At 38.8% G+C, this 24,240-nt stretch overlaps 1 pseudogene; it reads left to right on the forward strand.

Moving 5' to 3' along the window:
- The first annotated feature begins 665 nt into the window (after nt 1-665).
- Nucleotides 666-2,785, forward strand: LOC141549239 (casein kinase I pseudogene; annotated as a pseudogene).
- Nucleotides 2,786-24,240: the final 21,455 nt, after the last annotated feature.

Raw genomic sequence — 24,240 nt, forward strand, 5'->3', positions numbered from 1 at the left:
AAAAGTACAAACTTTATGCTCTCCCCCCTGCCCAGTCCTACAAAGCACGGGGAGAAAGGTATCTTTTCTGAATACGATGACAACAATCTGTCTCAAAGCGTACATATCGAGTATATTTCAAACTGAACTAAAGCAAGGCAATTTTCATTGATCGCAGTTATTTGACAGAGTCAACAAGTATCAGTTGAGCACTTCCTGTGCGCCCGGCTGTGGGGTTGGGAATGGGGACCGGGAAAACCACTTTCTTTCTGCAAGGGAAGAACCGCGTTTCTGCGATTCCTGCCACGCAAATGCTCAGCAAATGTCCTAGGGAAAGAGTTTGGCCAGTGGGGGAGAGGGGCCTCCAGCTGAATTTGAAAGGGAAGTCGAAGGCCAGGCCGCCGGCTGGGATGGGGGCTGGGGGACAGGGTGGCCGTGACAGATGCGCCAATTTAGAAAGATAGCTGACAGCTGAGGGATGGCCTGGGAACCACTGCGCAGGCGGCCTGGGCGGGGGAAGGCCGGAGACGGCCCGGGGCAGGCGGGGCTCCGTCCGGAGAGGGGAGGGGGCGTGTCTGCGGAGGAGGGGCGGGATGTTACTAGGGTAGAAATCGCAGACCCTAGCCGCTGATTGGACAGAGCTCGCTGGGGCGCATCGGGTGGTGGCTGGAGCCAGAGGAACAAGATGGCGGCGTAGGCGGAGTGACCCGGCGGCGACGTCGGGGGCAGCGGCCAGAACGTCGCCTCCGCCTACTGCGCCGCTTAGAGCTGGCACGTCACCACCAAACCTGCGTTGGCAGCGACGGCGGCGGTGGTGTCTGGCGGCTGCTGGACCCGAGAGGAGCTGCCCCGGCGGGAAGGCCCGGGCCTCCGCAGACCCTGAGGCGGGCTCGGCCGGAGGGAGCAGACACACCGCGCGGCGGCTGTAGTGGCGGCGGCGGCGGCCACGGCGGCGGCGGCGACAGCGGCAGCGGCAGCGGCCCGGGTCCGACTCCGACCCAACCCGACTAGCTCGCGCCCGGTGGGTGAGGCCTGGCCGGCCTGGTCCCCGCTTCGTCCCCATCGTGATCGACCCTCCTCCGTTCGCTACCATCTCCGTCCTTACCTGCAGGATGGCTAGCAGCATAGTCGGGGGCAAATACGAGCTGCTGCGGAAGGTCGGGGCCGGCTCGTTCGGCGACATCTACCTGGCCATTAACATCACGAACGGCGAGGAGGTGGCCGTGAAGCTGGAGTCGCAGAAAGCCAAGCACCCCCAGCTGCTGTACGAGAGCAAGCTGTACAAGGTCCTGCAGGGCGGGGTGGGCATCCCCCACATGCGCTGGTACGGCCAGGAGAAGGACTACAACGTCCTCGTCATGGACCTCCTGGGGCCCAGCCTGGAGGACCTGTTCAATTTCTGCTCCCGAAGGTTCACCATGAAAACCGTGCTGATGCTGGCCGACCAGATGATCAGCAGGATCGAGTACGTGCACACCAAGAACTTTATCCACAGGGACATCAAGCCTGACAATTTCCTCATGGGCATTGGGCGCCATTGTAATAAGCTCTTTCTCATTGACTTTGGACTGGCCAAAAAGTACCGAGACAACAGAACAAAACAGCATATCCCCTACAGAGAAGATAAAAACCTCACCGGCACCGCCAGGTATGCCAGCATCAACGCACACCTGGGCATCGAGCAGAGCCGTCGAGATGACATGGAGTCCCTGGGCTACGTGTTGATGTATTTCAACAGGACCAGCCTGCCCTGGCAAGGACTGAAGGCTGCCACCAAGAAGCAGAAGTACGAAAAGATCAGCGAGAAGAAGATGTCCACCCCCGTGGAAGTTCTGTGCCAGGGCTTTCCTGCAGAATTTGCCATGTATCTCAACTACTGCCGTGGCCTGCGCTTTGAAGAGGCACCTGATTACATGTACCTGAGGCAGCTGTTTCGTATTCTTTTCAGGACTCTCAACCACCAGTACGACTACACTTTCGATTGGACAATGTTAAAGCAGAAAGTGACCTAAAGGGCAGGCTCTTCTAGTGGGTAGGGTTGGCAGACCCCCAAATCCCACAGGTTTCCAAGCATGAAGAGAGAAACATATGAAGTAGAGCAGATGATTGGAATAGGACTATGTTGCTCCCCAAATCTGGACATTTTCGTTCATATGTACACTTACCAGTGGGTGTGGACAACCATTTACTTGATATAAAGAACTTAATTTCAGTATAAACTGGCTCTGGTCAACATTGGTGATGCTGCCTTCTGAGTTGTAGCTGCTGTGAACTTGAATATTACCTGAGATAGTGAAATGTGTCCAATTTTTGCATTTTTAAGTGAAAAAAAATTAAATGATTAACACAAGTGATGGAGAGAAATTGTGCATATTACAATTTTTGTTACTTTTTTGTTTTAAATTACACTGCAGTGAAATCTCATTTCATAAGAACAGCATGAACATTGTTCAGCCACAGTTGTAATACGTGTAAATGCTCGCAATTGTGTACCCTTAAAAATATTTTTTCCTTCCCCAAAGTTTGAAAGTTGTAAACATTCTTAAAATTGTTGACTTCTATGTGCAAGCCAGCTGACATGGTAGCAACCAAAGATTCAGACTGCCTGCTTACTGTGCTAGAAAAAACAGCATCTAAAGTGAAGATTTAAGACAAACTTAGTGACTACTAGATTATCTTTAGAACTCTGCATTAATTCTATAATATTCTTGCTGTTAAAAAAAAATTGTCACAGAAAGTTAACATCTTAAAATTGAACTTGTATGTAAGTTGTTTATGTAAATGTAATAATCACTGTAAACATCTATATGACCTGTGATTGTGTTTTTATTTTGAAATGGGAGCTTTTTTGTTTACAAATTCATTAAAAACTTAAAATTGTTTCTGTTTAAAAAAAAAAAAAAAGCATTGAATATGTGTGGTTAGTACAAAGAAGCTGAGAATGACACCAAAGTTGGGATCCTGGGTGATTGGGAGGATGATAATGTAATCAGTAATGGGGGAGTTGGGCTAAGGGAGAGGGGTGTGGAGGAGGGGAGGGTGGAAATCATGATAGATACAGAGATAGACATTAGCAACTGGGCGGGGGAGGGGCAGTGGTTCCCTTAGGTACTTTACTGAGGCTAAGACCGGCTCTTTAGAAAAATTACTTGGTATATTTAAGCAACTTTAGGATTGAAATCCTTTTGGGTAGGCTGCAGCAGTGTGACTGAAGTCTTTGACAATCACCATGTTTATCACTGACATGCAATATAGACAGTCTAATCCCCATTATTGGTTCCAAACATTCCCTCTTAGTCCTTGGGAACTTTATTCTTTTTATACAGTGCCATCTGATAGGGTTTCAAGCATAGACTAGGTACAATTGATTACTTAAAATGGTCCTGGACCTGAGAAAGGCACTGTATCTCCCACACCAAGGTTTTTTTCTAGGTGGTAGCTCTAACTCCTATTAAATCAGAGCATTCAAACTAACTTTCTCTTCTCAGAATACATATAGTTCCACTGAAAAATAAAAAAAAAACAGCCTCTGCAATCTCCAAATGAGTAATGTGAGAGATTTATAAAACTAGCGCTAAATTTAAAATCTTAGGAACATTCAGTAATTTATGTAAATCTGGAAACCAACCAATCCTTTTGAATGCATCCCTAAATCATGATAGCATTTACATCAAGCTTTAAGGTTTACTTCACAACTATAGTCTCCTTTTACCCAAGCCACTGCCCTGGGAAGGGAGGTGCTATAATTATCCCTAGTTTAAAGATCCGGGAACTGAAGCAGTCCTATTTGAGTGACTTGCCCAGGGCCAGATAGCAAAGGTGAGCAGCTTTGAACTCAGGTCTACCTGTCTCCAACTAATGTGCTCTATCTATTCCCACTACCTAACCACCCAATTACTTGAGTAATAAACTCAAAATAACAAAGGCATAACACCATCGGTTCCTCCCAGAACACACATCAACTAGGTTATGAGTAAACTTTATTCCCAATTCATTTGATCAAAACCAATATAAAAATAAATTTCATATTGTTGAGTGATAAAATGCTCATATGGGCTATTTCCCCATATCTGTAAGCACATCAAGATCTCTGAAATTAATCTTAAAAATAATTAGAAATCTAAAAACTACTATCAAGCTTCTGGGGAAAAAAATGAGCTCTTCAGAGCCAGTCTCATTTCCCAGATGGTTTTCTGAAAGAAGGATTTCCTGTTACAAATTCCCTTTGCTGTGGTATGTTACTTTCTACTCTAGACTGTCTTCTCCATTGACTTCTTGCTTCTGGAATTCTAGATGAATTCCTTGCATTCAAGTGTGTGCTACTTTGGTTAGAGATGAAAATCATCTTTCCCTTATGGAATGAGGCACTTTGTATTTATAATTAAGCATCTCTTCAACTAGACATTATAGTTTTCCATAGCAATCAGTCTATCTTGCTATTCTCTTCTTGACGATAGCTAAAAACTTTCTTACATTTTGGGACTGTTTTTTGCAACAATGTTAGGCTTTACTTCTTTACTATTCTTTTTTTGGGGGAAGGGGGAAGGTGTATAGCTTTTGCTATCGATTCCCACTGATAGCTAGGTGATGTGATGGATAGAGAACTGAGCCTGGAGTCCAGAAGATCTGAATTTAAAGCCTTAATCACTTGCTAGCTGTGTGATCCTGGACAAGTCACTTTACCTCTGTCTACCTCAGTTTCCTTATCTGCAAAATGAAGACAATAATAGCACCTATCTCCCCAGACTATGTTGAGACTCAAATGAAAGAATATAAAGTGCTTAGAATCATGCAGTGATTCTAGAATCATGCACTCTGACAAAGAGTTTTTGTGTGGAAAATGCTTTATGAAGAAATCTTAATGTTATACATAAAAGGAACTGGAACACAGTAGGTACTTAATAAATGTATGTTCCTTTCCCTCTCCCTCCCTATAGCAGACACCAAAATGAAGACTGCTGGTTCCTGTTTAAGTAAAAGTCATAATTCCTATTTTCCTACTTTTGGAGAAAAGAATCAAAGCCTCTGATTTTTTTTTTTTCAATTGAATCAAAAATCCAAATTGAGTATGCAAAGAAAAGGTACAGGAATCAATCTAAGCCGCTGTGGGAGACTGACTCATGCATTAAGCAGTTTCTGTTAGAACAATCAATCTCAAAACTGGATGAAGAGATCCTGAATATCTGAACATCTGGATTTAAGAGACTGGGGCAAGCAGAGTATTTCCAGCACACTTTTGAAAAGTAGAGGGAGGAGTGAGCTGTGGTAAAGAAGGGAGAAATCAAAGAGAGTCACTGACACCACCATGTCTTGGAGCAGAAATCATAGGCTGAGGCTATTTCCTGTACTGCTGTGCTAGAGCCAGCTGGGAATGGCTCAGGAGAGCCAGTTGTTAAATGTCCAATGTTGCATATTAACACATCAAAAGTCTGCAAATGGGTTTGATTAATTCTTTTGTTGATTGTCTAGATTTAAGAAAATGGAGGGGGGGGGAATGTTAGTAATGCAGAATAAACTTTAAAGTGTGTCATATGTATATTTTAGAGGAGAGTACGTTGTTAAACATTTACCAGCCCCTTTCCCCAAAGCTTGTCTATCCATGGTGTAACATAATTTACTGTTTCATTACCCAAATGTTTCCAGTAAATTGAATTTTGTCTCAACCAGAATGTCAGGAATGAACTAGAGACAAATTTAAATGTAAGAAAAAACCCAGAGCCCAACTTCTGCCTAGATGTTAGGATCTTTCTTAAGTGGGGGGTTTGGAGTGATTATGACAGAAATTAGAACTTTGCATCTAAAATAAGCTCCCAAAAAACCCTATAAAGAAGAAAACCAAATGGACCTTAGGAAGGATCACTATATTGACCACTCTGATTAAAAAGAGCTAATTATAATAGTTCTTTCCCCCCCCAAGTTCACAGAATTATATTTCTCTTTTCATTAATTCACTTTCTTTAGTAAATTTAATTTCTGAACTTTGCTGCTTCAAACCATGTTTCAAATCTTCTCATTGTGTTATTAGAGCTAGTTTCCCTTTTGAACCTGCAATGCCTCTTTTATGATTGAGCACGCTTTTCTTAGGCATCTCAAATTTCCTGCATAATTTTGCTACAAGCAGGTCAGAGGTGAAGATCCAAGTTTATAAGCACAACTTCCCTTTTTGCACATGTAATATTTCTAATTTGAGTTCTTAAAATCCACTCCAAATGTGTGATATTTATTCTTTTTAGGTTTCCAATATTTTCATCCATTACATTCTGCCAAATCATCAAAGAAGCATACTGGAGTTCAGCGAAATATTTTTTCCTAGCCAAAAAGAAATGTGTCTTTTTCTCTCCTCTCTCTCTCTCTCTCTCTCTCTCTCTCTCTCTCTCTCTCTCTCTCTCTCTCTCTCTCTCTTTCTCTCTCTCTCTCTCTTTCTCTCTCTCTCTCCTCTCTCTCTCTCTCTCTCTCTCTCTCTCTCTCTCTCTCTCTCTCTCTCTCTCTCTCTTCTTTCTCTCTCTCTCTGTCTCTGTCTCTCTTTCTCTCTTTCTTTTTACAATATATCTTTTTAAAAACATTTTATAATTATAACTTTTTTTGGACAGTACATATGCATGGGTAATTTTTTACAATATTATCCCTTGCACTCTCTTCTGTTCCGAATTTTCCCCTCCTTCCCTCCACCCCCTCCCCTAGATGTCCCATACATGTTAAATATGTTATAGTATATCCTAGATACAATATATGTGTGCAGAACCAAATTTCTTGTTGCACAGGAAGAATTGGATTCCGAAGGTAAAAATAACCTGGGACGAAAAACAAAAATGCAAACAGTTTACACTCATTTCCCAGTGTTCCTTCTCTGGGTGTAGCTGATTCTTTCCATCATTGATCAGTTGGAACTGAATTAGATCTTCTCTATGTTGAAGATATCCACTTCCATCAGAATACATTTTCATACATTATTGTTGTTGAAGTATATAATGATCTCCTGGTTCTGCTCATTTCACTCAGCATCAGTTCCTGTAAGTCTCTCCAGGCCTCTCTATATTCATCCCATTGGTCATTTCTTACAGAACAATAATATTTCTTGGAGGGGATGTGGGGAAACTGGGACACTAATACATTGCTGGTGGAGTTGCGAAAGAATCCAGCCATTCTGGAGAGCAATCTGGAATTATGCCCAAAAAGCTATCAAACTGTGCATACCCTTTGACCCAGCAGTGCTACTACTGGGCTTATAGCCCAAAGAAATACTAAAGAGCGGAAAGAGACATATATGTGCCAAAATGTGTGTGGCAGCTCTTTTCGTAGTGGCTAGAAACTGGAAGATGAATGGATGTCCATCAGTTGGAGAGTGGTTGGGTAAACTATGGTATATGAAGGTTATGGAATATTATTGCTCTGTAAGAAATGACCAGCAGGAGGAATACAGAGAGGCCTGGAGAGACTTACATCAACTGATGCTGAGTGAAATGAGCAGAACCAGAAGATCACTGTACACTTCAACAACAATACTGTATGAGGATGTATTCTGATGGAAGTGGAAATCTTCAACATAAAGAAGATCCAACTCACTTCCAGTTGATCAATGATGGACAGAAATAACTATACCCAGAGAAGGAACACTGGGAGGGGAATGAAAATTGTTAGCACTAATATCTGTCTGCCCAGGTTGCATGTACCTTCGGAATCTAATGCTTATTGTGCAACAAGAAAATGATATTCACACACATGTATTGTATCTAGGCTATATTGTAACACGTGTAAAATGTATGGGATTGCCTGTCATCGGGGGGAGGGAATAGAGGGAGGGGGGGATAATTTGGAAAAATGAATACAAGGGATAATATTATAAAAATATATATATAATAAAAAATTATTAATAAAAAAAGAACAATAATATTTCATAACATTCATATGCCACAATTTACCCAACCATTCTCCAATTGATGGGCATTGATTCATTTTCCAGTTTCTATCCACTACAAAAAGGGCTGCCACAAACATTTTGGCACATACAGGTCCCTTTCCCCTCCTCAGTATTTCTTTGGGATATAAGCCCAGGAGTAGCACTGCTGGGTCAAAGGGTTTGCACAGTTTGATAACTTTTTGGGCATAGTTCCAGATTGCTCTCCAGAATGGTTGGATTCTTTCACAACTTCACCAACAATGCATCAGTGTCCCAGTTTTCCCATATCCCCTCCAACATTCATCATTATTTGTTCCTGTCATCTTAGCCAATCTGACAGGTGTGTAGTGGTATCTCAGAGTTGTCTTCATTTGCATTTCTCTGATTAATAGTGATTTGGAACACTCTTTCATATGAGTGGAAATAGTTTCAATTTCATCATCTGAAAATTGTCTGTTCATATCCTTTGACCATTTATCAATTGGAGAATGGTTTGATTTCTTATAAATTAGAGTCAATTCTCTATATATTTTGGAGATGAGGCCTTTATCAGAACCTTTAACTGTAAAAATGTTTTCCCAGTTTGTTACTTCCCTTCTAATCTTGTTTGCATTAGTTTTGTTTGTACAAAAGCTTTTTAATTTGATGTAATCAAAATTTTCTATTTTGTGATCAATAATGATCTCTAGTTCTCCTTTGGTCACAAATTCCTTCCTCCTCCACAAGTCTGAGAGGTAAACTATCCTATGTTCTTCTAATTTATTTATGATTTCGTTCTTTATGCCTAAGTCATGGACCCATTTTGATCTTATCTTGGTATGTGGTGTTAAGTGTGGATCCATGCCTAGTTTCTGCCATACTAATTTCCAGTTTTCCCAGCAGTTTTTGTCAAATAATGAATTCTTATCCCAAAAGTTGGGATCTTTGGGTTTGTCAAATACTAGATTGCTATAGTTATTGACTGTCTTGCCCTGTGAACCTAACTTATGCCACTGATCAACTAGTCTATTTCTTAGCCAATACCAAATGGTTTTGGTGACTGCTGCTTTATAATAGAGTTTTAGATCAGGTACAGCTAGACCACCTTCATTTGATTTTTTTTTTTCATTAATTCCCTTGAAATTCTCGACCTTTTGTTCTTCTATATGAATTTTGTTGTTATTTTTTTCTAGGTCATTAAAATAGTTTCTTGGAAGTCTGATTGGTATAGCACTAAATAAATAGTTTAGGGAGTATTGTCATCTTTATTTTATTGATCAGCCTATCCAAGAGCACTTAAAGTACTTGACTCACTCCAGTGGAAAATTTTTCCACTGAGCTATTTTCTTTGAAATTAAAAACAAACAGACAAACAATACCTCCCCCGCCCCCCCAAAACAAAACAAAACAAAAAAAAACTCCAACACTCTCTGTGTTGGAGAGAAGAGAAAGTCAAAAGCACAATCAATCCTTGCAGAGGGAACTACATAAGGACCAAATAATTCTGGAAACTTAAAAAGGCAAACCTTTGAATTAATTCGAGAGAAACCAGAATACATACTTCATTTCAGTCAAGACCAATACCTTTTTCACAAAATAGACTTTAAGAGAAACAAAAGTAAAATAAAATGTGTTTTTGCTTTATGTTAAGTCCCTGATTTGTTTCCATATGCCAAATTTTATTTAGCATAATATTTTTAAGAAAGGATCTTTCTTTTGGAAAATCTTTCACCCAAAGTGCCAAGTCAACCTGCACCAAGAATTTGCTGATTTTCCTATTTAGACTGGGTATGCACAATATGAAAGTCCTTATAGAGACACCTATAGCTTTGATGTCTTATTTCCCATTCTGAAGGTTCCTCCAGATGTCCAGTAGGATACTACTGTTAGTAATGAGGAATCTGGCCTCAAAAAAAAATCACTACTCCAACAGACTCTTCAGATGCTTACAGATCCCACAGCCTCAGCTGAAGCCTCTGAAGCTATGTTTCCATAAATTCTTATCACCATATTTTTTGAAATGTCACATAACTAAACATGAGAAACTGATATAGTTTTATCAATGGAAGTGACATTAAGAACAAGGTGTGCCTGTCTAATTGTCTAATGATGACAGAGTCTTACCATCTGACTAGCAGCTGAAATCTCCTTCCTCTTCCTTGTAGTCACCTCTATTAGAAAGAGTTCCTTGAAAGCAGGGACTGTTGGGGCTTTCTCTTTGTATTTCCAGTGCTCACCACAGCGATTTGCACTCAATTAGTCAAAGGTGAAGGATATGAGTAAAGGTGCAACTTTTTCTAGAAAGGATGACCAAGGATGCAATACCATCAGGAAAAAGCCAGGTTTCAGAGTGCCCGAAGATGAAAGAAATGAGAAAGAAAAAGGTTTAAGAAGAAAGCAGATTTGGGAATTATGGAATGCTTATTCCTGAGATCACAGTGGAAGGGGTATGGGTTTTGGGCTAAAGGGACTGGAAGTGAGTGACTAGGGAAGCTAGAGCTTCCAAAACACTGAGATGGATGGAGCAGTGGATTTTTTATTTTGTTTTGTCTGTTTTGTTTTATTTTTGCTGGTGTGGGAGCGTATGCTAAACATTGAGGAATAAGTTCTGCAAAGTTAGTAATTGGAATTATTGGAGAAGAAAGATGTTTGTTGAGGGAGGCAGGTGATTAGACTGTTCAAAGATCTCCATAGATTTTGACCTCTTAGTAAGTAGCAATGCATAGATAGATAACTTTGAAGATATAAATACAAGCAAGTGAGACAGGCCCTGAGTTTATTGAGGAGTCTTACTGTTATGGGCCAGAACTTAAAACAAGGTGCTAATGCTTATGTACTTAGTTCACACCTTTAGAGTTCACACCTTTAAAGGAGTTCACACCTTTAAAGAAGTTCACACATTAGAGTTTACACTTTTAGAGAGCTTCTATAAGCTAGGACCCTCAACTAAGGTGGGCTTGGGAGATTCACACGTCAGAAGCCCACAAGCCCGCTCTCTTGGAGGTAGAGTTAGATTCATTCCAATTTCCACCTTTGTGCTGGCTGGGGACTTCGGGAGATTCAGAGCCAGGATTCAGTGGAGGAGATTCACAAGTCAGGCAGAAAGAAGGAAGACAGAGAAATGGTGGCAGGAGAACACTGATACCAAGATCCAGAAGGCCTCCAGAAGACTAGCCGAGCCCCAAGTGAAGGAGATGAGATTTTGGAAGAGACAATAAAGGATCTGGACTTTAATTCCTGGCTGCATTGGAGGTGATTATTGAACAGAACTGAAACTAAGGCTGCCTCCAGAAGCTCCCCAAGAAACCTGCTCCCAGAGAACATCATATTTTAGAAAAGAACATTACATGTCACCTTTCTATTATTGCCTCTTGAATTTTATTATTACCATTTATGTTTTTTTGTTTATTTATAGTGCATTTATATGTTATTTATAAAAGTGAGGCTGATTTGTGTAGGTTTATTTGTAGACTGAAGCTTTACTGAAGCTGCATGTGTGTATGTATGCATGTGGCCATATATATATATGTGTGCATGGAAACACACAGGATAGATTGAAGATGCTCTCCGAGGGAGAGCATAAAAATTGAGGATCTCTGAGAAAAGGCTTCTTGAGGAAGAGACTTGAAAACAGCCAAGGAAGGGGGTATGTGGAAAGGAAGAGTAAGAATATTGCAGATAGGGGAGACAGCCTTGGGAAAGACCCGGAGTCGGAGACAGAGGTCCAGGGTCACTAGATGAAATGGGGGAGGGGTGGTAAATGTAAAAAGACTGGAAAAGTAGGACGGTGCCAGGTTATGAAAGTATTAAAAAACCAAACAGGGGTTTCTATTTGATTTTAGGCATATTAGGAATCCATTTGGATTTATTAAATAGGGGGTGACATGGCTTTAGGAGAACCCCAATGTAGGATGGATTCTGGCTGAAGGAGAACTGAGGCAGAGAGCCCAATCAGGCCATAGGAGTGTCTGAGAGAGAAGAAGATGCCGGACTGCATCAGGGGCCGGGGGACGAGGAGGAGGGGAACGGAGGGAGGCGGGGAAGGTGGCTGGGTCGGAGGAGCCACTCCAAACACCTTCTTTTGGGTTGGCCAGGGAGGAGGTTGGGTGAATGGGGAGGGGGAGCTGCAGCTCTGTTGGGAAGAAGACGAGGGAGAGGGAGGAAGACGGAGAATAGGAAATGGAAGAGGAGGAGGGGAGATTCAGCCTTTCTCTGCACACACACCCCTCCCTCAGACTACAGCCCTCTTCGGACTTCCGCGCAACCCGGCTTAGCTGCCTTAGGAGCGGCTCCAGGCCAGGGGCAGACGGGAACTGAGGCAGGGGGCCGGGTCAGCCCCCTCGGTACACCACTGCGCCGCATTGTCCCAACTGCCTCTCCTCACCCGCCAGCAGATGCGGAGCCGTCTTCACCCCAGGGATGCTCAATGGGATAGGTCAGACCAGTTTTGCGTCATGGACCATTTTGGCTGTGATGAAGACTGTGGACCTCCTGTCATAATAATATGCGTAAAAACAAATGCATAAAATAAAAAATGCATTGGCTTACAAAGGGAAAAATATACTGAAGTACACCTATTTAAGGGGTGTGTGTGTGTGTGTGTGTGTGTGTGTGTGTGTTTGTGTGTGTGTGTGTTTAAAGCTCCTGGATCCTAGGGTAAGAAACTCCGAGGATCATACAGAAGGTAATGACCCCAGCATCACAGTGTTTGTTTGATAAACCCCCTGACCTCAGTTATGGAGATAGGGGAGGGGGAGAGGGAGGATTCACTATTTGACAAAAACTACAGGGGAAAAAAATGGAAAACAAAGAAAGGGGTATAGATCAACATCTTAGTATATCAAGATGAACTTTAAATGAGTACATGACTTAGAAATAAAATGTGACAACATAAACAAATTAGAAAAATCAGCCAAAAATTGCCTTTCAGATATATGAATAAGGGAAGAGTTCATGACCCAATTCGAAGTAGAGCTCTGAACCTGAAGTCCAGAAGACCTGATCAGCAAGTCATCAAATCTTGGTCGCCTTAGTTTCCTCATCTAGAAAATGAGTTGGAGAAGTACATGTCAAACCACATTAGTATCTTTGCCAAGAAAACACTAAATACAATCAAGGAGAGGCAGATATAACTAAAAATGTCTAAAAGATTACAATCTAAAACCACCACACATTACAATTTGTTGCTGTTCAGTTACTTAGTCCTTGGACTCTTTGGCAATAGCATGCCAAGATACTTCTAATCTAAGCCATCTCTTAAATGTCCAAATTCATGGTCACTGTGTGACCCTCTGATCCTCTACTGTCCACTTTTCCTTTGCTATCCCAGGTTACAATTTAACTATCACTTATTCCTTATAAAATTCCTCTTTCCATAGTCTTTTATAGTATCACTTTCTTAAAGAATTCAAATTGTTTCAAAAGCAGGATTAACCTGAGATTGTTCTTGGATGCCTGGGTAAATACCATGCCCAGAGTTGTACAATAAACAAGAGAATCATTCAAATTGTCATGAGGTGAATTAGAAGATTCAGAACAATATTCCCTTTGGGGTAATATCCTTCAAAAATGTCATATCAATGGTGCACAGTGTGGACTGACTCTTATTCAGCTCTTCTAAGGAATTCTTAGTCATAGAGCAATTTAATAAACTTATTTAGTTGAGACTCATTTTGTTAAGAACATTCGTTATTAATTCTTGGAAAATTAATTGCTGTTGAGAGCAAGAAGTGAGAATACAGGTGAGAACAAGAGAAGTAAAATTAGTAAGGATCTCTTCTGCCTTTAGTGTATTTAATTCCATGCTCTTCTCAAGTTCCAATCCACTTGGGCAGTATAGATCATGATTTATATGGGATTATGATATCAATTAGTTTGCATATGAATGACATGTTTTTGCAAACGAACCATAGCACTAGGCTAATTAGTTAAATTTTCTATGCCAAAGGAATTGGCAATACAAGTTCCTGTACCTATTCCCCCAAGACGGTATTTAACAAATCTTTCTTGACCTAAGAGCAAATTTGGGACCCATTGACAAAGCCTTCCACAAGGACTTCATCAGGGATTACATAAAGTGCTGAACCTACTAATATTAGTTTTTGAAACATTCAGTGAAATTGCCCACTTCATTAATCTAAGGGTTATTAAAATTGTTACTAGGGTCTGTCAAGAACTGAAAGTAAAAGGAATATCATTTCTTGAGGTGATATTTTGAGGCATGGATGAAACCAACCCCACCATCTAGGTCTTATTCTAGCATTATCACGCTTGCACCCATCAATGGAATGATTAAACATATTCCCAACAAGTGAAAGAATTAAGGGTTTATTAGGTCAAGGTCCTAATTTATAAGAGGCAGAATTGGTAAGAGTAATTTCATTTTTCCTATGGATAGAACATGATTGTGACTTCTTGAGCACATACATGAAAAGCATTCAATGATCATGAGAAATGGTTTAATCAGTAGAACATTGTATACCATAACAGCAACTTTGATCAACTTTGAAAGACTCTTCTCAGCAATACAATGACTCAAGACAATTTCAAAAGACTCATAGTGTAAAATGCTACCTACATCCAGAGAAATAACTATGGAATCTGAATGAAGAATGAAGCATAATATTTTCACTTCTTACAACATGACTAATATGGAAATATGTTTTAAATGATTGTACATGTACTTTATCAGATTGCTTGCTATCTTGGGGAGGGGAAAGAGAAAGGAGGAAGAGAGAAAAAACTGAAACTTAAAATCTTATAAAAATGGTGTTTGAAAACTATTTTTACATGTACTTGGAAAAATAAAATACTATTTACAAAAAGATTCCAAATATTCTGATATTCCAAAATAATATCATTTATCAAGAGCTTAACTACTGCTTGGATATCTGACTTTTAGGTTGGGAAAGCCTTAGTTTATTCTGGCATCATATGACAAGGACTAGGTAGTCTCTCTTAACCTTCAGCTGAATTAAATTCAGTAAAGTCCATTTGCCACCAGAGACCATGAAGCAAAGGCCTTGGAAACCCTGCAATTCTTACCTTTGGGTTAGGACCCAAAGAATTTTTTTTTCTGACAGACTGACTACCATACTAAAACTTCTTTTATAATATTTTTCTTGCTACAAGGGTCATATGCATTCAAGACTTTCAAAATTCCCCTTAGATCAGTGTGTTGATATAACAAGGCCTTGTTCTATAATGAGGTCATCCAGGCATGTAAGGTTTGAGGAACTGGAATAACTCCATTGAATAATTTCTACATACTATTCTTTATTTTTGAAATTTTCATAACCTTCCATTTTTAAACTTCTGGCATGGTTTTTAAAATGCTTAAATAAATCAATAACTATCAGTTAAGGATTCTCATTAATGTTTCTTCTTTCTGTTGAAGGTCTCTTTATTGTCCTGTCTACCAACTCATTTCCAAAAACATATTTGTTGTGTCTATGTTTACTCTCTTGACTTTTCCTAATATTGTAGCTCTATCAATTTAAATATATGGGCACACTACATTTCAGGCAAAATATAGTCCTTTAACGTGTCAAGGGGGGTTAGCCTCTTATGAGGCTCTTAAGTTTCCAGGGAGTCCCATTAATGAGATATAAAGAATATCAAATTAAGATTCTGCAATCACCACTCTGAAAGGTCAGGCCTAAAATTATTCTCATTTGTTACTAGGCAATCATGATCATCTAGAAGCAGAGTAGCTGGATTATATATAATATTTATTGTATATTGTATATTTATTGTATATAATATTTAGGAACATGTAGCTAGGTCAAATGAGGTTGGGTTTTTCACATCGGGAGATAAATACACTTACTCTATTGAAAAATAGTCTCTTTTCCAGGAAAAAAAAAATCATTAATCCAATACATTTCTTACTAACCTTCCTTATGTTTACCAAGACAGTTACTTTCCATTTTCTGACCTTCATTATTAGACACAATCTTTGATCAAGGCTGTCTACTGTTTCTTTTTCTTTCTGTTTTATCATTTCATCTTCTTTGGCTTGGGGGTGGAGGCTTGTTGTCCTTCATTCTCAGAAAGGACCAAAATGACATCACTATATTGGGGTCAAGGTACAATGTGTCGGACTGGTTGATAAGAACAATATGAGCTTGGAAGGCTCTGTCACATGTCAGGCACAAATAGTCCATATGAGCATCTGGAGTGGAGATGTCTAAACTTTCATATCTCGTTTCCTTTGAGCTATTATTGAAATTCTCCTTTTATCATAAAGCACAGTATCTTCTTTAATGTGGGTATGCCATTCTGGGTGGTACTGTCTCAATATCTTCAATGTGTCCCATATGATTCTGAAGTTCTTCACATGTCACTGTTTTGATATCACTTCTTCTGACTTCTATGTGAATGCTTATGTAAGTTCTCCATAGAATGTTCTTTTAGGCAAATGTACATTTGGCATTCAAACAATGTGTCCAGCACATCAGTGTTGTACTCTCTGCAATAGAGTTTGCATGCTTGGCAGTTCAGCTTAAGAAGTAACTTAGTACCTCATCTTACTAGGCAATCTTCAGACTCTTTCTAAGACAATTCAAATGGAAGTGTTTCAACTTCCTGGTGCTGGTAGATTGTGCAGGTTTCACAGGCCTACAACAATGAGGTAAGCGCAGAGGCTCTGTAGGCAGTTGAGTAGGCAGCCCAATATCTCTTCTCTCTCACACTTTCCTTTGAGGTCTTCCCCAAACTGAGCTAGCTCCAGCGCAGGTGTCAACCTCATCTTTTATGTATATATCCCTGGAAAGTATACTGCCAAGGCAAGTGAACCTATTCACAGCATCCAAACTTTCTCCATTTCCTGTAAATGATAGTTGCAAATATGAATGATGTGGTGCTGGTTGGTGGAGAACCTCAGTTTCCTTGGTGTTAATTGTTTAGGTTCAAATTAGCAAAAGCAGCCTAGAATCAATCTGTACTTTGTTGTATCACAGCCTCAGAGGCTGCATTGAGCTCATGATCATCTGCAAACAAAAAGATTATGCACCAATTATTTTATATATATATATATATATATATATATATATATATATATATATATATACATATATGTATATATGTATATATATTATACACACACATATATATAACATATAAATTATTATAGATTATGTTTTCTACTTTAGGCTTGGCCTATAGACTTTTCCAAGTAAAATTTATTATGAGGGAAGTAACTGACCTTGATGCTGTTTTTATCTTACCTGAAGGAATCCAAAAATATTGCTGCAAATAGCATGTTAAAAAGTATGAGAGCAAGCACACAGCTGTTTCACTCCACTGGTCACTGGAAAAGTGTGATAGCACTGTCCATTATCCAGAATCTATTCTAGCATAGACATGATGTACAATACCGATGAATTTCCCTGGGAAACCAGATTTTGCCATAATTTTTCACAAACCCTCACGACTGACAGTATCAAAGACCTTTGTTGGATCAATGAATGTTGTGAACAGCTTTTGATCTATTCCTGGTATTTCTCCTGAAGTTGTCAGGCAACAAACACCTTATCAATTGTTCTTCAGCATTCTCTAAAGCCACACTGGCTATATCAGCCTATAAAGGAGGACCCTGACAAGAATCTTACCAACAGTAACCATGAGAAATATTCCTATCTCCCTCTCCCACCTCTGATGTAATGACACATCATATTTCCTTTTCCTTTATAGAGATTGTCAATGGAAACATCCTTGAATTCACAGGGGATAGTTTCTTCTTGCCGTATAACCAAAATGATTTCAAACAACTTTCATATGAGCAGTGGACCCCTGCCTTGCAAATCTCAGTTGGAATAGAATCAGCATCGGGTGCTTTGCCACAGAAGAGGAGCCCAGTGGCTCTCAAAATCTCTTCTTTCTTTATAAAGTAGATCCACTTCCAGGACCCAAGATGGTGGAGTAAGCAGTAAATCAATGTAACTCTCCCATATTCACCCTCCCACAAACCATGAAATAGTGCTCCCAAACAAATCCCAGCAAAAAGATGGAGTGAAGCAATCTTTTAGTCAAAGAACCTTTGGCACGAAAAATCTGTCTTAGGTGAAAGGAGAACACAGTCTAGAAAGCATCCAACTAAATCAGCGGCAAGCCTCACCTCAGCAAACCAGAAGATCCTGATCCCCTGTGTGGTGGAATCATTCAAATGTCAACACCAAGACCCCCAATATGCCTCAGCATAGTCCTGTGCAAACAGGTAGACTCTAATGGCCAGTTCACCAAATGCTTTAGTATAACCCTGAGGAAACACAGAAATACTTCACAGCCTCAGTGCACACCAGACACCAGCACTAGGACCAATGACTCAGCGCCAGGTAAGCTGCCAGACTCCCATATCCCCCAGCATTGCCAGCCACCTCCATTCTACTCCCTCAGTACAGAACCAGACATGAGTGTACCCTGTGGGTCTCATGGCAACATTAGTACAGCAGAGGTACACAGCCAGGCCCTGCAGCCTGAAACAGTGTACCTTCTACCCCATGAGAAGAGCTCAAATTTAAAAGAAGGGAAAAGACCAAAAGAAATGAGGAAAATTCAACAACAACAAAAGAATCTGATTATAGAAAGTTATTATGGTGACAGGGAAGATCAAGACACAACTCAAAAGAGGTCAACAGTGTCAAAGCATCTATAGAAAAAAAAACACAGAAAAATGGGAAGTGGTTTCAAATCCAGAAGAAACCTCATGGAAGAGCTCAAAAAGGATCTTAAAAATCCTATTACAGAAGTAGAAGAAAAATTGGGAAAAGAAATGAAATGCACCCAGAAATCAACCTAGGTCAAAACCATTTAATTCTCCTTGCCAAGCAGAGATAAATGAAGACACAGGCAATGCTGATTTAGAAGACGAACATACTTGTATAATACTACAGAGAATGATGGCAGATAATTATTAATAATAACTAGCTTTAAAGTTTACAAAATACTTTATACGCTATTTCACTTGATCCTCATCAACAAACCTGTGAGTTAGATGCTATTATTACACCCATTTTACAGTTGAGGAAACTGAGGCTAAAATATTTAGTCAAAATATTTCAGCTTTAGCTTCAGAATTGACTTTCTAGTGAATATCCTAGATTAATTTCTTTAAGTATTGACTGATTTTATTTCTTTGTTGTTCAAGGATCTTTCAAGAATCCTCTCAAGCACTACAATACTTTGTCCACATAGTGAGAAAACAGAACTCATTGGAAAAGACCCTGATGTTGAGAAATAATTAAGGTAATAGAAAAAGGAGACAGCAGAGGATGAGATTGATAGATCATGTCATGGATACAACAAACATGAACTTAGACTGATAGTAGAGGACAGAAGGCCTGGCATGCTATGGCCCGTGGGCTCCTAAAGAGTCAGAAAAGCCTGAACAACAACAAACTGAAGCTAATAACAGGATCATACAACTAGTAAAATATCTGTGGCAGGATTCAAATGCAAGCTTTCCTGATCCTAAATCTACTTATAATCTATTTAGTCTACTCTATGCACTTCATCAATACAAAATACATAAATAGTAGAGTTTGAAGAGAATTTGTAGCTATTAAGAACTCATATCTAACAGAATCAAAGAAACAAAGTAATTATTAACTTGAGACAAAGATGTTACTCTGGGGATACTTTTTTCCATCATCAGTAATCTAAAGAGCTACATATTGCCACAAAACACCAGTTCTAGGATTTAAATTATACTCCTGAGTAATAGATAATCCCACTATATTTCCTAAGGAAATCACTAAATCTTAATTTCTTAATGGAAAAAAGGAGAAAGAACCAAAAGTGATGCATCAGAATCATGAAAAAAGAGTCAATAGCTTAGAAAAAGAAAATTGCTTAAAAGTACAATTGGCCAAATGGAAAAGGAAGTACAAAAGCTAATTGAGGAAAACTGTTAGACTTGGGCAAGTGGAAGTTAATGACTCTGTGAGATACCAAGAATCAATCAAATACTCTTAAAAGAATGAAAAAAAAAAAAGAAAATGTTAAATATCTCATTGGGGAAAAAAAAACAAAAAAAACAACTAACCTGGAAAATAGTTTCAGGAGAGATAATGTCAGAATTTTTGGACTACCTGAAAGCCCTAATCAAAAGGAAGATCTTTCAAGAAATTATCAAGAAAAACTTCTCTGATATCCTAGAACCAGAAGGCAAAATAGACTTTCAAAGAATTTACTGATCACTTCAGGAAAGAGATTCCAAAACTGAAACTCCAAGGAACATTATAGACTAATTACAGAATCCTCATGTGGAGGAAAAAAGATATTGCAAGTTGGAGCAGCTAGGTGGTGCAGTGGAAAGAGCACCAGCCCTGAAGTCAGGAGGACCTGAGTACAAATCTGACCTCAGACACTTAACACTTCCTAGCTGTATGACCCTGGGCAAGTCACTTAATCCCAGTTGCCTCGGTAAAAAAAAAAAAAAAAAAAAAAAAAAAAAAAAAAAAAAAAAAAAAAAAAGATATCGCAAGTGGCTAGAAAGAAACCATTCAAATATCAGGGAGCCACAATCAGAATACTATTCAATTTAGTAGCTAAAATATTAAAAGATCAGGTCCAGGGAACATGATATGCTGGAAGGCAAAGGAGCTAGAATTATAGCCAAGAATAATCTTCCTAGTGAAATTAAGCATAATAATTCAAAGGGGAAATGTTTATTCAATGAAATTAAAAAAAAAGAAGACCAGAACTGAACAAAAAATTTGATCTCAAATACCAAAACTCAAAAGAAGCCTAACAAGGTAAAAAGAGAAAGAAAACAAGAGATTCACTGAAGCTGAATTGTCTACATCCCTACATAAGAAGCAGATATTTATAATTCTTCAAAATTGTACCATAACAGTACAACTAGAAGGAATATGGGTATAAGGTGAATTGGAAGGAATGACAAAATATAAGGGATGAGAAAGAGGAATACACTGGGTGCAGAAGGAAAGAAGAAGTAGAATGGGGTAAATCATTTCACATGAAGAGACAGGAAAAACCTATTACAGTAAAGGGAAAAGTTGGAGTGTGGGCAATAGGCATCCCTTAAACATTGTTCTCATCAGTATTGGCTCAAAGAGGGAATAATATACACATTAAGTTGAATATAGAAATCTATCTTACCCAAAAGGAAAGTAGGCAGTTGAGGATTGGGGGAGAAGACTAAGTAAAGGGTGGGAGTGGGGAGAGGAGGCAGACAAGGGGAGGTAGCAGATAGAAGCAAAATGAGTATAGAGGAAGAAAAGTATGTAAGGAGAAGATAAACAGAAGGAAAAATAGGATGGAGGAAAAAAAACACAGTAATTATAAATTGTGAATGTGAATAAGATAAAATTTCCCATAAAATGGAAGCTGATAGCAGAGTGGATCAAAAACCAAAATTCTACAGTAATTGACTTACAAGTTCATCATGACCAAAAAAAAAAAAAGAAAGAAAGAAAGAAAAAAAAGAAAAAATAAAGCATTATAAAATGTAAAATAGATATTTTTGATCATATTAAATTTAAAAACTTTTGCACAAACAAAACCAAAACCACCAAGATTAAAAGGAAAGCAAAAAACTGAGGGGGGGACCTTTACAGCAAGTGTCTCTGATAAAAGCCTCATTTCTCAAATATATAGAGAACCAAGTCAAATTTATAAAAACATAAGGAATTTCCCAACAGATAAATGGTCAAAGTTTTCAGGCAGTTTTCAGATGATGAAATCAAAGCTATCTATAGTTATATGAAAAAGTGCTTAAAATCACTTTTGATTAGAGAAATGCAAATTAAAACAGCTCTAAGTCACCACCTCACACTTATTAGATTGGCTAATGTGATTAAAAAAAAGTCAATAAATGCTGGAGAGGATGTGGGAAAATTGGGACACTAATGCATCGTTGGTGAAGTTGTGAACTGATCCAGCCATTCTGTAGAACAAGTTGGAACTATGCCCAAAGGGCCACCAAGCTGTGCTTACCTTTTGGTCCAGCAATAACACTACTAGTTCCATGTCCCAAAGACATCATAAAAAAGGGGAAAGGATCTACATATGCAAAAATATTTATAGCAGCCCTTTTTGTGGTGGCAAAATATTGGAAATTGAGTGGATGCCCACCAGTTGGGTAATGTTTGAACTAATTGTGCCATATGAATAGAATGAAATACTATTGGGCAATAAAAATGATGAATAGGCAAATTTCAGAAAAACTTGTACAAACTGATGGAAAATGAAATGAACAGAACCAGGAAAACATTGTACACAGTATCAACAATATTGTGTGATGATCAACTGTGAGTGACTCAGCTCTTCTCAGCAACACAATGATCCAAGACAAGTACAAAAGACTCACAAAGGGAAATGCTATCCATATCCAGATAAAGAACTGATAGACTCTGAATTGCAGATTGAAGTATATTTTTTTCACTTACTTTCTTTCCATGTTTTTCCTTTTGATCTGTTTCTTCTTTCACAACTGTGACTAATATGGAAATATGTTTTACGTGGTAGCACATGTATGACCTATATCAAATTGCTTACCATCTTAGGAATAAGAGAAGAAAGGGAGACAGGGAGAAAAATTTGAAACTCAAAATCTTGTAAAAATGATTGCTAAAATTTGTTTTGACATGATATTTGGGGGAAATAAAATACTATTAAAAAGGAAAAAAAAGTATACAAAGTATAAAAAACCAGTCTTCTTCAGTTGGAAATTCTGCTAGAAAGTAATTGACAAGGAAGTGTAATTCAAGAGTGAATGCAATAGGAATAATCTACTAAAGGAGCATGGAGAGATATTAAATATGTACAATAAGTGGGATTCAGGAAAGAATGTAATAGGAATAATCTACTTGTGAGGGAGTGAGAAGAAATCTTACACACCCATATGGAAGTCTGATTCAAGACAATGTGATAAGGAAAAAAAATACTTGGGGAAGGCAGGTATTTCACATTCATAAATAAGTCTGATCCAAGATGGAAGGTAATACAATCATCCTTGGAGAAGGGAGCTGAGATGTTTAAAATGTGTAAGTAAATCTGATCCAAAATAGGATATAATAGGAAAAATCAAGTTGGAGAAAAATAAGGGGACATTTTATATATGTATAAGACAGTGTGATGTAGGTAGAATGTAGTAGCAACATTCCATGTGGGGGGAGGAGAGATAGAAGTCTGATTCTAAATAGAATATTCGAGGAATATTCTGCATGTGGCGGGGGGGGGGGAGTTAATACACATGCATGAAGAGAGATTATAATAGGAGCCATCAACTTGAGTGAGGAAGATATTATATAAGCATAACAAAGTCTGATCCAAGATAGAATATACAGAAACAATCTGCTTAAGGGGGAGAGGAGATATTAGAACTGTCAAGCAAGTTGAATTTAATCTGTCATATACATCTGGGAGGAGAAGGGAGATGTTGCACATGTATGAGATGGAGTGTAATAGGAACAATCTACATGGAATAGATGGTATGGTTGTTTTAACACATGAACAAAGAAATATGATCCAAGAGAGAATGTAATAGGAACAATCTAATTGGTGAGGAAGAAGGAAATGCATATACATGCACAAGTAAGTTTGATCTAAGATAATATGCATTAGAAAAAATCTAATTTGGAATGGTGGTGATAAGAGATATTACTCATCCTTTAATATGTCTGATTAAAGATAGAATATAATAGGAATAATTTACTCTAGTGAGGAGGGAAGATATTTCATATGCACAAAGTTATTTATTCCAAGATAAAATATAATAGTAACAATTTACTTGCTGTTCTACCTGGGAGGGAGGAGAGAGGTCATACTACTTATGCTCAAGCAAGTCTAGATTCAAGTAAGAGGCAAACCTACTGCAGGGAGTCGAGGGTGGAAAGTAAATATTACAAATATACAAATGAGAATTAAGATATAATGTAATAGGAAAAATCTTATGGGGGGTTGGAGGAGATATTATGCTTGCACAAGGAAAGGTTATCCAAGGATGTACTGGGAACAATCTATTTGGGGGAGTGGGTTGGGAGATATTGCACATGTACAGGAAAAGGTTAACCAGGATAGACTTTTATAGGAACAATCTCTTTGTGGGGGGGGGAAGAGGAAGAAGAAATATGACATATGTACATGGATGTGTGATCCCGTAAATACTATTCAAATAAAGTATTGGGGTGGGGGAGGGTTAGATGTTACTCATGAATTAGTAAGTGTGATTCCTGATAGAATATTATAGCAACAGAATCCTAGGGTTTGAGGGTAAAGGGTAGAAATTACATATGCACAAGGAACTGTCATCTAAGATATGATTTAATAGTAAAAGTCTACGGAGTTGGAGGGAGAATGATATAACATAGAATTTGACAGTAATTATTTACTGGGAGTTGGGGACAAGGGTAGGGAGAAGG

This window comes from Sminthopsis crassicaudata, chromosome X (genome assembly GCF_048593235.1).
Source record: "Sminthopsis crassicaudata isolate SCR6 chromosome X, ASM4859323v1, whole genome shotgun sequence".
Classification (NCBI taxonomy): domain Eukaryota; kingdom Metazoa; phylum Chordata; class Mammalia; order Dasyuromorphia; family Dasyuridae; genus Sminthopsis; species Sminthopsis crassicaudata.